The following is a 13748-nucleotide window of genomic DNA, read 5'->3' on the forward strand; positions in this document are numbered from 1 at the left end:
AGCCTCAGCTGGGTCAGTTGGCATTTCTGTGCGGAGTTTGCATGTTTTCCTCGTGTTGGCGTGGGTTTCCTCTGAGTGCTCCGGTTTCCCCCATAAGTCCAAAGACATGCACTATAGGTGAATTGGGTAAGCTATATTGTCCGTAGTGTATGTGTGTGAATGAGTGTGTATGGATGTTTCCCAGTGATGGGTTGCAGCTGGAAGGGCATGCGCTGTGTAAAACATATACTGGATAAGTTGGCGGTTCATTCCGCTGTGGCGACCCCAGATTAATAAAGGGACTAAGCCGAAAAGAAAATAAATGAATTTAATTCTATTTAAAAAATATATTCTAGTTTTTCTAAGCAAATCATTTATTGGTAAATCATGCATGTTCATAGCACACTGGCTAATGCTAATTTGAGAAACTAAAGCTAATTAACATGCGGCTTCATAATGCCTAAATACTTATTTATACTGATATTTATATTGATTCTTACTACTAGAAAAAAATTAACCTGAAAGCTAAGCGCTACCCTTACTTTTATATTAGATATTTGACAAATGCATATGCTTCCATGTGACTAACATATATTATTGAACATTATTGTAAACAAAAAGACTATTATTGATGCCACGGGTGATATACTTTTCACTTGTGACTCTTATTTTTTCAGCAAACTTTTCAGCATGCGTTTCAAGCGAGCCGCCATGAAAACCAGGAAAGGAATTAAAGCCCTTTGTGTTGCCATGGTGCTGGTAGACTGACAGAACAAGGAGCAGGGGAGGGACTTAGGAAGAAGGGGGAGGGTTGTGAAAGCATGACGTCTTGTGATTGGCTGAGGCCGTGTCACATGTGACCTTTGGAATGCTAATGCCTAGATTCCCCCCCTACTTTCTCTCTCTCAGCTCTGCGGTAAAGCTTACAGCACAAACACAACCCAGAAATGGTGTAGGATAGCAGGAAAGCAGGACGTAATCCAATCCTAGGAAACCAAGGCAAAGCCAGAACGTAAGGTAGGCTTTATTAAATGTCCATGTTGTGAAATTCCTTCCCCTTTGTGGTTCTTAAACAAGGTGGGAAGGAATTGGGGAAGAGTGAATGTGTTTGTTTTCTTACTGCATGCTTCCAGACGTGTTTCAAAGAAGCCAGCCCATATATCTGACAGCTCGAGGAATGATAATGTGGATGCGAGGACACTGGCCTGCTGTTGGAAGAATCAACAAAATACACTTTTATCAAGAGAGAATTGCTGTTTTGCCACACAAAGCCTGCTATTGTGGTGTAAAAAGATGGCTTGGGAATTTTTGAATGCGTAAAACATAACTAAGTTGCTGAACCCCAATTCTGAGGGATGGTCGGGATTTTATTCTACAGGATAAAGAATTAAAAAAACAGGAAAGACATTCCTTTAAAGGTCAGTTTTACCTTACGCCAAGAATATGTATGAGCATCTGAAACGCCCAAGTAGAGTGTGAGGTCAGGGCCAGGTCATTGTGCCCTTGGCATTCCGTGTGACCCACATTAGGCCAGATTATATAGAATGGATACCATGTGAATGAGTGCACTAGACCACAGTGCAATTGGATGATTGCGTGCATGTGCGTATGCTCAAACTGCTCTCGTCTTTAGTACTTCCAAGTTGGTGATTCAGCCAAATAACAACACAGCTGGATTAAAACGAGACGCAAATCACTCCAAACCAGATCCTGTCACTAAAAACGTCTGCATCGCATTAAACCCAGAATGTTTTGATTTTGCAGATTCACAAACATGCAGAATTCCATTCTGCCTCATAGAACTGCTGAGGTCCCACTTGCTCTAAAAACAAGTCAGACACTTTAATTAGTTTCTGAGTGTGTTGATGATTTGTGCTAGGTGTTTTCGGGTCTTTTGTTGTCACTGTAAATCAACCAGTTTCACATAGTGCTAAGCAAAGCATTTAGTCCCACTTAGATATTGACTTCACTTGCCTCAGCATTCCTATCCTACTTTGATTGGACAGTTTTAAGACCCAATCTGATGCTCAGTGAGCAAGACTATAAACTTGCATTTATATTTAGATCCAAAGCAAATAATCTGATTCACTTTTCTGAAAAAAAGTGCTGCTTAAGCATTTAAAGCTTACCATCATTATGATCGTGTGAGTAGGTGGACTTCTATTGGCTTTATTGACCGTTTTTCTACACCCCAAGATCTTTTGAGTGAATTATAGCTGTAACTTCCGTTAAACGCTGAACAATCAGCAACTGGCAATAAATTTAACGGTTCACTCAGTGAAAGCAGTAATAATAATCTGTAAAAACAATACAATGCGGCAACATTATTCTCTAAACCTCAAACTTAAGTGTAATATTACCAAAGCATTTCATCAGCAGGTCATGAAAAACTCCAAAAGCTAAAATGAGACTTTCAGTTGTCATATTATAGGTGTGTTAAATATTTTTTATTTCTGTTTTGTTTTCGTAAACATTAACCAGAATTTAGGAATTTACCCTAAATTTAAGATTTTAGAACCTTTATAAGACCATTATGAATAAAATGTCAGACTTATACAGGGCTAAACGCTAAGGATTTTTTTTAATGGCCTAGTTGGCTAAATTAGTCATTTCTTAGCCATCTATTTTAAATCATGTGTCAAAATGAGCAAACCCTAGTTATTTTGCTTTAGAAAATATGATAAACTTAATGTACAACAGTTCCCAGTACTGGGTTTGGTGGCCTTCGCTGTGCAAAACCGGAATAGCTGGAATTCAATCCGCTGTGGTGACCCTTGATAAATAAGGTACTAAGCCGAAGGAAAATGAATGAATAAATGTACAACAGTCTGTCCAGGTTAGTGTCCTCATCATATAGACTACTGACCTTATTCTTCGGTGTGGAAGTGCGCTTGTTTTTGCGATTGTTTTAGAACTTCCTATTCAGTTGCCAATGGTAGAAATGACTAGAAATAATAAATCGCAGAAAATGGTCAAACCACTTGCTCTAGTAACAAGTGTTTGCATGATTATACAAACAAAGCAGAATCATATAATAAGAAATTGTCAGTTTGCAACATCAAGCAGCATAATGAGCTCTTTTTAACGTCTAAAAATGAATAGAAGAGATTGGAAGTCTCCAGCCAAAAAGATTCAAGTGGCTAAGCCTGCTTGTATGCAAAGAATAAGGTGAATAAATATATGGAGAACTTTTAAACAAATATTATTGTAAGGAAGATAATTAAACCAAATTGGTAAATAGAGTTATAAATAAAGTTTTGTTAAAAGTTTTATAGAGATGGATTGCAGGGGATTGGATGGGTGCTGGCCTTATTAGATAGCTTTACATGGACATCGAAAAATGAATACCTGTTTAAAATGATTTAAGATCTACAAGACAATATTTCAATAAATTTAAGACTTTTTAAGGCCTAAAAAATTTGGTTTTGAAATTTCAGACATTTTAAGGCTTTTTAAGACTCCGTGAACATCCTGTGCAGATAAGATGTAAAAAAGAGAGAGAAAGTTTTGTTCTGGTTTTCCCCACAGTCCAAAGACATACGCTATAAGTGAATTGTTTAGGCTAAATTGTCCGTTGTGTATGTGTGTGAATGAGTGTGTATGGAGGTTTCCAAGTACTGGGCTGCAGCTGGAAGGGCATCCGCTGTGTAAAACATATGCTGGATAAGTTGGTGGTTCATTCCGTTGTGGTGACCCCTGATAAATAAAGGAACTAAGCTGAAGGAAAATAAATGATTGAAAGTTTTGTTCTAAAATGGTGTGTGTAACACCTGGAAAGAGATGTGATTTGAGAGAGTAATTTGGAGATTAAAACAGAAGAAAATAGCACAATTGTGCAGTGTCTTTCTTTCAATACTCTAATAAATAAAAAAAGAGGACAGTCAGTAGGAACAGAACACAGCTAGCAAACTAAAAATTGTACTTTATGACTTGTATTTTAGTGACATTGGTATCACAAAAATATTAAACACAATCTCTATTACTTTACTAAACCATAAAAAAGCACGACGGAACACACAGCTCAGGTAAAAAGTCTTGATAATTAAACCTTTTTGAGTTGTTTTAAGTAGATGTTCCCTAAACCACCCATAATTAAAAGCACAATAGGCTCATTTAGTCCTAAAAGAAGTGGATTGGGCGTTTCAGTGGAATTTCTATGACATTCAGGTCTCTACATGTGGCTCAAGTGCCTCTCTTAGTGCTTTGTAAAAATTGTTTTATTGCCTGCCAGGTTAAAAATCATTATCCCAAGTTTTTAGAAATATAATAGCACAACGCTCTCCAACAATACACATAATTCAAGGTATCAATTGTGTCCATGGCAGAAGTAATCGTAATAATAATAATAATAATACCGATGCTTGTCTTAGCAAATATAGTCTGTGTGGAAGAATCTGTCTGCCAGCCCATCCACCCATACTTTAATCCAGAAGCTTTTTCTGAAGCTGTGTTAAAATGCTTTTATTAAATAAACCATCTTCCCTCCTTTGTGCAGTGACCCAGAATTCTTGTGAGTGGGACTGAAGGTTAATTGCACTGGGAGACTGCTTGTATGCGCTTACGCTAACACGTCGATTTACTTCAAGGAATTAGGACTTGGAGTGTCTCAGTTTTAACCCTGAGTCAAATACAGATCCCTCAGTGTGTATATAACCATGTGTTTACCTGGCTAAATTGTGGGTTCGCTCTGTCCATATTGTCCCCGTAGATACAATATCACAGCTTAATTAAAGAAACTGCAATGTAACTTACGTGCTCAACGATTCACTGGCAGGTCCAGGTGTCCGCATGATGCTGTCTGTAGGCTGATTTACTGACAGCGGTGAGTTCCTGTGTTGATCTACACACTCTCCAGGCTAGTCGCAGAGGACTTCTGCTTTCTAGCACGCTGGCATTTAAGACAAGAAATGTCATACTCAAAAAACACACTGAGATTTTTCAGACACTTGCCTACAATCATTGGCTTGGTCTTTCGGCAGGATTCAAAAGTCAAATTCGTCAATAGTCAAAGGTCAGACATCAAATTTAAAAGATTTTAAGATCATTATGAATAAAATTTAAGACTTGAATCACAATGTTGTTCTCAATCGTATTTGTAACAAACCAAAAAATGTATTTGAAGTAGTGAAAGAAACAATGTCATGGTATCAAACATTTGGAGCATTTCAATAAGTATGGACCTTTTTCACAAGACTGTGATGATGTGTTAAACGGTCATCAGCATCTTAAATCCTTGAAAGTTTTCATATTTAGATTTTTTTAAAAACATGAACATTTATACGTAGTTATATTTGTATTAGGGATGCTCTGATCGATCGGCCAGAGATCAGTATCGGCCGATAATCACATTTCATCGCTCGATCGGTACTCGCTAATCTGGCCAATCTTATGAACAGATTGTTTGTTTATGAGTTTAAAAACGGAGTACCTATAAGTACTGAAATCTTTTCACATATAAGAACTGAAAGTTCTGTGTTATCAACAATATTGCAAGTTCATTAAAACCTAGCTGGAAAAATTAGTGAAATTATTATTATTTTTTTTTTACTGAATATTTAATAATATAACTTATTATAATAAATATTAGTTTATGGACCTATTTCCTTTTAGTAAAGAAGTAATGGATTTATAGGTGTGCATTTTAACTTCTTATACATCAAATATGCACTCCAAACTTCATTGAGACATGTTGAATTCTTCTTCCATCATTTGCAATGTTTCTAAATAGCTTTGTTAGTCATTTTTCTTACCAAGTTTATCAATTATTTTCTGTAAAGCTACTTCTGACCATGACATGTCCACACTAAATGGTTATAAGAGACATGTTTAAGGAATTATTTGCAACATCTTTAATTTATTCTCTTAGGCAAGGCAAGATCTCCACTTAAGTATCATACTTAGAGGGAAATTGCACTTTATGCATTATAAAGCTTGAAGCATCAGAATCGGTGCTTGGTATGCTGATCACCATGACAGGGAACTGGTACTCTGTATCAGCTGCATCCCTAATTTGTATTATATCATCTTTGCAACAAATTACAAAAAAAACTTATTACTGCTTGTACAAGTTGTTTCTAACCCGGTCTATGAACAGGACAGTATATTTGATGTTGTTCTCTCTTCTGGCTGCCGTTATCAGCCTTAAACAACTTTTTTCCTTTTTCTGAAAGTTTTGATAACACCATCAAACATGAAGAGAACATGTGGATCATGTCACTTGCTCTAGACTACTTTTGGGAAGTTTTTCGCTTGAGTGATTTCTATTTAACTTGTGCAGAAGGCGTATTGATATTATAACTAGCATCATATTATTTGCCAAAAAGTAGTCCCCTAGCTAGCTAACCTCCGACATGACCACATGCTTGCAAAGGGAGTCTGTGCTGGTCATACGAAGTAATATCGTTGCGCCTGCTACAAGTCCCTTAGAGGTAGTATTAGAGGTACTACAAGCATTAGAGGTGGTATGACATGGACACATATAAAATAAATGTGTTTAAAGGGATTTAATACCTATAGAAGAACAGACACAGTGATTTTTAGGCCTGAAAATGTAACTTTGACATTTTGGACTTTATAAGAACCTGCGGAAAGCAACGTTTTTTTTAAATTTATTTTTATTTTTTTATTTAAAGCAGGGGTCTCAAGATGATGGCAAGTTTATGGCCCTCGCCTTAATTTAAAAGTTTAATGTTAGTTGGCATTTCTGTGTGGATGTGTTTGCATGTTCTCCCTGTGTTCACATGGATTTTTTCTGGTTTCCACCACAGTTCAAATACATACAATATAGGTGAATTAAATCAACTAAATTGGCTGTAGTTTATGTGTGTGGATGAGTGTGTATGAATGTTTCCCAGTACTGGGTTGCAGCTGGAAGGGCATCAGCTGTGTAAAACATATGCTAGATAAGTTGGCAGTTCCTTCTACTATGGTGACCCCTGATGAATAAAAGGACTAAGCTGAAGGAAAATGAATGAATGAATAATAAGTCTTTTTGACCCTGACCTTAACACTGGTTATTTTATCCCCTAAATTTTAACCCATGTAAAGTAATGTTTTCAAACTTGAAATACAGAAACAGGTTAGTACTGCCTTTTAGCCAGCATTGCATCAAAGCAGGGGTATCATGCTGTGTTAACGCTGTTTTGCAGTGCCAAATGTGCAGTGTGAAACGATGGAGTGTTTGAATGTTGTGGCTAGATGCTTTGCAACCGACAGCCAATCGCATGCTTCATATTCACATGTTACGCTCTGTCACAGCATGCTGACTATAAACAGTCATTTAAGAGTTTGATAAAAGATATGTTGAATAGTATTTAAAAGATTGTATATATAATAAGAGTAATTTACTTTAGAATAAGAATACTGTATACTTTATTGTTTGTGAATGTAAAATTCTTCACATCAGCATCAGAAAGCATCATGAAAACGATTGGGGAAACGATTCCCCAGCTTAAACACACACTTGATAATGGGCTATGGGTAATAAATCATTTTAAATGCCATATTCTCCATATATCCATGTAATACTACCTCTAATGCTGGGTTCACACCAAATGTGAATTTAAAGGAACACTCCGCTTAAAAAACAGGCTCATTTTACAACTCTTCTAGAGCTAAAAAATTGAGTTTTACCATTTCAATATTTGAATCTCTGCTGAAAAGAGTGTTAATGAGAGTTAACAAGTTTATTCTTACCTTTATAGTGTGAACACTTGATAGAAGTTGTCAATACGCATTCATTATGACACTGAAACTGCAAATACACAAATAAATACATAAACTCATAGTTAGCAATATACAAAGTGAAATGTCAGCAGATTATGCTCTGGATTTATTGTTAACCTGTGTTAAATCACAAGCAGTGTATAATGGCAAATGATAACCTAGGATGCAGTTTTCATTTTTTTACCCAGGGTTTAGAATGAAGCAAGACTGAAGTGTGAAAAAAAACTCATTTATTTAAATTAAGATATATAAAATCTGAGATCAGGCCTTGACATTTCAGAAGAATTAAAAATTAAACATGCATGTACACAGTAAAAAAAAAACTATTTTATTTATTTATTTATTATGCTTTTGAATCTATATATCTAAAATCATAATAATAATCATGTGAAAAAAATACTGGTATCTCATAGAGCTGCACGATTCTGGCTAAAATAAGAGTCATGATTTATTATTTTTTTTTTTGCTTAAAATAAAGATAGTGATTTTTCTCACGATATTGTAGATGTAAAATAAAGGTTAATATGAGTAGGCTATTATTATTGTTATTTCTCAAACATATGGTAAAACAACAATAATAATATAGGCCTATGTGTAGGTCTACTGTTGGTTAAAATGCTCAATTTTATATAGACTTTGAATGGTGGACTTGAACAGACTTTAAATACAGTACGTCCTGTTTGTTAATTCACAGTAATGAGACGACATCAGAATATAATTATTCATATTTATAAAGTTGATTTAATATGTTTGAGACATATGCTTGTCATTTGTCACTGAGAACATGATTAGACCTTTTTTTTTTCCACTGGTAAAATCAGATATTTTTAATGATCAGATTCCCTCTTGCATTATATTCAACATTATATAGGCTAGAGTAGTTATACTGACACTGTAAAACATTTATTTTTATGCACAACACTATGAAGGAAAAAACATATCAAATGCTTGCCGTAATCATAACTCTAAAGTGCAATATGATAATTTAATGGATGTGCGCGCTTTCGGTTTCACTTTCACTGCCGAGTGCGGCTCATGTCATAGCTGCCGACACTTTGAGTTCATTTTGCAACAAACTAAACGTTATTTCCAACTTTATTACCTGTTATTCACAGCCTATACAGGTTCTGTTTATTAAAGTAGACATCATTGGCTGGCACGAGCTGGCACGATGGGTGATTTCGCAACTGCAAATACAACATTACATTCCGACAGCGATTACATTTATTGGTGAATTATACCTTTTAAATACAGTATTTGACACTTTTAACACCATTTGGAGGTGTCCATGTTGCTAATCAAGGTGTATAAAACATTGTGAAGACTATAATAATAATTAGCTGAATCGTAGAAAAGCTGAATTAAGATCGTGTCTAGGGTTAAATCGAGATCGCAATCTTTTTTTTGATAAATCGCACAGACCTCGTTGCCATAATTTTGCACCATTATTATAGATAAACAACCCAGCGAACATGTTTGAAACTACTAAAAATATCACAAAAAAATCCCAAAATTTTATTTACAACATCAAGTCACAAGTTTTCAGAGCAACAATGAAAAAAAATCAAGGTCGTATATTGCAATTTAAAAAGTCGACTGTCAAAAAAATTATAGTATAATATAGTATCATATACTAGTATTAGGCTGGTCATTTATTATTATATTACTTATTATTTGACTCTGAACAGTACAATACATGATGGGTTAACATGAAAGGACTGTTCATCTCATGACATTATACAGAGAACAAGAAATACTCCGTATTAAATATGAGCAATTCAATCCATTTTAAAATAGATGCACTATTGAAGGAGATGATAAATAAACAAATGCATGCTAGCCATTCAAAAGCATAAATCAATGAACCCCCTTACAACCAATGCCAACATCATTATCATTTTTTTTTTTTTGCAATCACAGTGAGGTTTGTGGTTCCAGAGGTGCTCATTACCGACATTCATATCCTCCTGGCCATTAATAATTATGAGGAGCCCCCCTCTGTAACCCATCTTAGTGGTCATCATCAGTGTACTATATTCACAGCCTTCTTAGGGAGAGTTAATCCATCTCCGCTGCATTGATGCTCAGAGAAACTGAGTCATTTGGGAATGTCTGTCTGGGGCCACGGCGGCTCTATTGCCACAGAATAGGGGGACCAATGGGACACCAATTAACAGAGTCTCAGAGGAGAAAGAAAAGAGAACAAGATGGAGAGAAGGTGAAAGAGGGTTACGGTGAGACTTTTCACTGTTGTGCGAGGCCATTAGTCAAGGAAAGCCCACAGGCCAGCGTTCTGTGACCGTATAGTAAGGTCTGCATATCTAAACTGCTTGATTGATAGTATTGTCACTAAATGTAAACCATATTATCGCCAAGATGCTGATTGCTACCATAAGGCTTTAAGATATTAACATATTTTAAACATTAGGATACTGGTTTTCCATAAAGTGGTTTAGAAACAATGTGTGTTGTTTACAAACTCTATGCAAATAGCATTTTAATTGAATTTGAGTGTATGCATACATAAGGCACAGAATGAGGTTTGGTTTTAGTTTAATCACGGGACAGTGTGATGGGTTGTATTTAGTATAAGGATGAACAGTTTACTTGGACCATATGTGTTTGTTATATTTATTTATTGGCTTGAGTCTGATTAGGCGTAAGTTATAAACAGATTAAGGCTCTTTTTTGGTTTTCAATACAAACATTTTGCAATACTAGATATTCTAACATGGGCTTATTCTGAAAACATAGCCCTATATACATTTCTGGAGATCACAAATTATGTAGCCAGAAGTATGTATGGCTGCATTTCATCTTTAAAACGAAATGCTACGGGGTGGTATGATGCCGTTCTTTTTCATGCTTTTAACAGCTGACCACTTACCTCCGTGTCGATGGCTTTCCCACTGTTTGTCCAGTAGCTTGTCATGTGCAGTATGTCGGCGGACTTGAGACGCAAAGTTGACCACAATGATGGGGTTTGAGTCTGGTGAAGAACTGTTCAGAAAGCGGGTAAGACAAAAACAGAAGCCAAAAAATAAAATAAACAAATAAATAACTGGGTGAGAATGTGGTAAAATCTGAAAACATGGTAAAAAAAAGGCGAGGGCTTTTCTTTTTCTGGATTGCTTTTTAAAACACTGTTGGTTGGGTTTAGGGAAGTGAGTGGGCGGGCCAGTCGATCAGTCAGTCAGTCAATCGGTCAGTCAGTCAGTCGACAGTGGCCTCTGGTGGATTTACGTGAGAAGAGCAGGTGCAAATGGCACTCGCGAGAGAAATTTGAGATCTGAAACAGCATACACATCGGCTTTTGGTGGATTCGCAAAAACAAAAACTGCAAAAAACTTAGCTCCTGGGAGGTATTTGGCGCTCTTCAGAAATGTATATAGCGGTACGTTGTCAGAATGAGCTTGAGATATATGGGTTGAGATATTCAAAGGTGAAAATATAATGAAAATTAAAATGTTAAAAATACAAGAAAAAAATAAAACAAAGAAGAAAAAAAGTTTAAATATTTATTAACACATTAATAATTTAACACATTAATAATTAAAATATTTAAATAAAATAAATATAGAAATAATAAAACGTGAAGTTATTCAATGCTGAATTTATCTAAAGTAAAATAAATAAAAAATTGTAAGTTAATTATAAATAAAAATATTTGTAAAATATTAAGATCTAAAATTTAAATATATATATATATATATATATATATATATATATATATATATATATATATATATATATATATATATATATATATATATATATATATATATATATAAAGAATGTTAACTAAAACTTGTAATTTTAAATAATTTAATGAGCATACAACAAGTTACAAGGTATTATAAAGTAAAATTAAATTAAGTTTAGCCTATACAGGCTCTGTGTGTATGTGTGTGTGCTATTTACTATATTACTTTACTATATGTACTAGGGCTGCACAATATTAAAAAAATCTTGCATTGTGATTTTTTTTTCCCCGATATATATTGCAATATGAATACAATTTCAAGTGACTTAATATCTCTGGAAAGAATTTATAATGTTAGACTAATTGAGATGATTCTGCAGTGGAAGTATCTCCATAAAATCTAATAGACAGTCTATAAATTTCCCCAACACATTTTTATTGTGGTCTGTGCTATTTGCAGTGCATTTCTGTGTTTGCACATAGTGAGAATTCTAATGCATAATAATCTATAAATACAATAAAAAAAAAGGTACAATTGAAATAAAGTTGAAATCGTTTCCCAAGTCTAACAGTATTAAAGTACAGTAACTGAATGGTAAAAATAATACAATAATATTAATCGTTGATAAAATGACAAACGGTACAATTTCTTATACCTGAATGTAGCATCAAAAACACATGCAAATGCTAAATCACTCAACACTGCATATCCTGCGATGTGGTTATTGCAAAGGATTACATTGTGATATCGGTGCTGAAATGATATATTGTGCAGCCCTAATATGTCCTATATTATTTAGGAGATATCTTGAAAATGCTCAGTTTCTCCTAATTTACAATTTATAATTGTGTTTAAGTAAAAAAATAAATATATTTTACATAAAATTACAAAAAGATGGTATGCTTTAAGATGTCCGAATTCATATTTTTACACAATACAATATTTTAACTTCAGAAGAGTTAAAAAAAATCTATATTTGGTAAAATAACCCGAATTTTCAGTCACAACAAATGAAAACATTCATTTTCTGACCAAATGTCTTATTTCTTTGAAGAACAAAATGCTCTAAAATAATTTGAAATTCGGATTAAATGTTATATCACATATTTATATGATAAATATTTACAAATATTAACACTTTCCCAAAACCCATATCTAATACTCTGCATTTGTCAGTGGAGCCACGAATCACCATGCAAGCTAATAAAAACATTTGTGGGATAAAAGTGCATAACAGAACCTCACTAATGAGTATCAACCACTGTCATATATTCACCAGTGTTATTACCAACATAAAAAAACCTAGCTATCACTGACAGACTGAGGTTTACAGCGACTTTTACTGCAGTCAATTAAATGTGCTAAATGTGAGAGACAGCATGAAATCAGCATTCCTCCATCTCTCAGTGCTCGCCCCGCCGGCTGCTCACCCCCGCCTCATTCCCTGCCCCCCGCTCATTTCAAGCGGCCTGGATGAGTGAAGAACTAATGTGGATCAGACCCAGACCAGACAGCAGCACCCCCATCCCATCCTTTCCCATCCCAGTTTACTGCTTCAGCCTCATCTGTCTGTCTTCATTTTCCTGTCTATATCTTTTCCTCTCTCATCCTATATACCCAGTTTTTTTCCTCCATTCCCTCTCATTCATTCTGTCTACAGAATGGATAAAACACATGTAAAAATGACGATGAAACAAGGGAGGGAAGATGATAAACAATATATAGAGAGAAGGAATGGAGTCCACAGTGATGCCAGAATGGAAAGAAGAAACATTTAGAGGAAGAAATGAATACTTAAAGACTAGACAACCCATTTGAATGTGCCAAAATAAATGTACAGAACCAATTTTATACACATTGAAAGCACATTAAATGCAAGTACTTATTTCAATATTTTTTATAAAAACAATTTTACACACGTTGAAAGCAAAAAATAAGCATGCCAAAATAAAATCTTAAAATATGGTGAACCGAGGTTCCAGTGCCATTCAGAATAATGAAAATAAATGACCTGCAGTTATTAAAATGTATAAAGAAATAAGTGATTTAATGATTGAATGAGTATTTTTTTTATTTGAAAAGTAAATTATTTTTACTTGAAATGAAGATTAAAATGAATAAAAAACCTAGTGGTTTGAACTATGGCAAAGTATAAATACTATATATAGTCTTTAAACCTGTCATCAAGTTATATTCATTCTAAATATATCTAACTAGATTTTTGGTAAATCGCTACACTTAAATGATGGTAGAATTCCATAAATTGAGGAAAAATGTATGTTAATCATTTATATTTCTTGAAATTTCTAAATTAAACGAAACAGGATGCATTGTAAAGTA

General features: G+C 34.5%; 1 protein-coding gene across 2 annotated transcripts in view; it reads left to right on the forward strand.

Moving 5' to 3' along the window:
- The first annotated feature begins 896 nt into the window (after positions 1–896).
- phc2b (polyhomeotic homolog 2b (Drosophila)) overlaps positions 897–13748 on the forward strand; it is a 55217-nt gene continuing 42365 nt past the window's right edge. The window contains exon 1 of one of the 2 annotated variants that reach the window (XM_056460454.1): positions 897–996. The gene's annotated coding sequence lies outside the window, so the exon portion shown is untranslated. The remainder of the gene's footprint in view (positions 997–13748) is intronic. The other variant, XM_056460455.1, reaches the window with a different exon arrangement.

The sequence above is a fragment of the Danio aesculapii genome, chromosome 6, assembly GCF_903798145.1.
Source record: "Danio aesculapii chromosome 6, fDanAes4.1, whole genome shotgun sequence".
Classification (NCBI taxonomy): domain Eukaryota; kingdom Metazoa; phylum Chordata; class Actinopteri; order Cypriniformes; family Danionidae; genus Danio; species Danio aesculapii.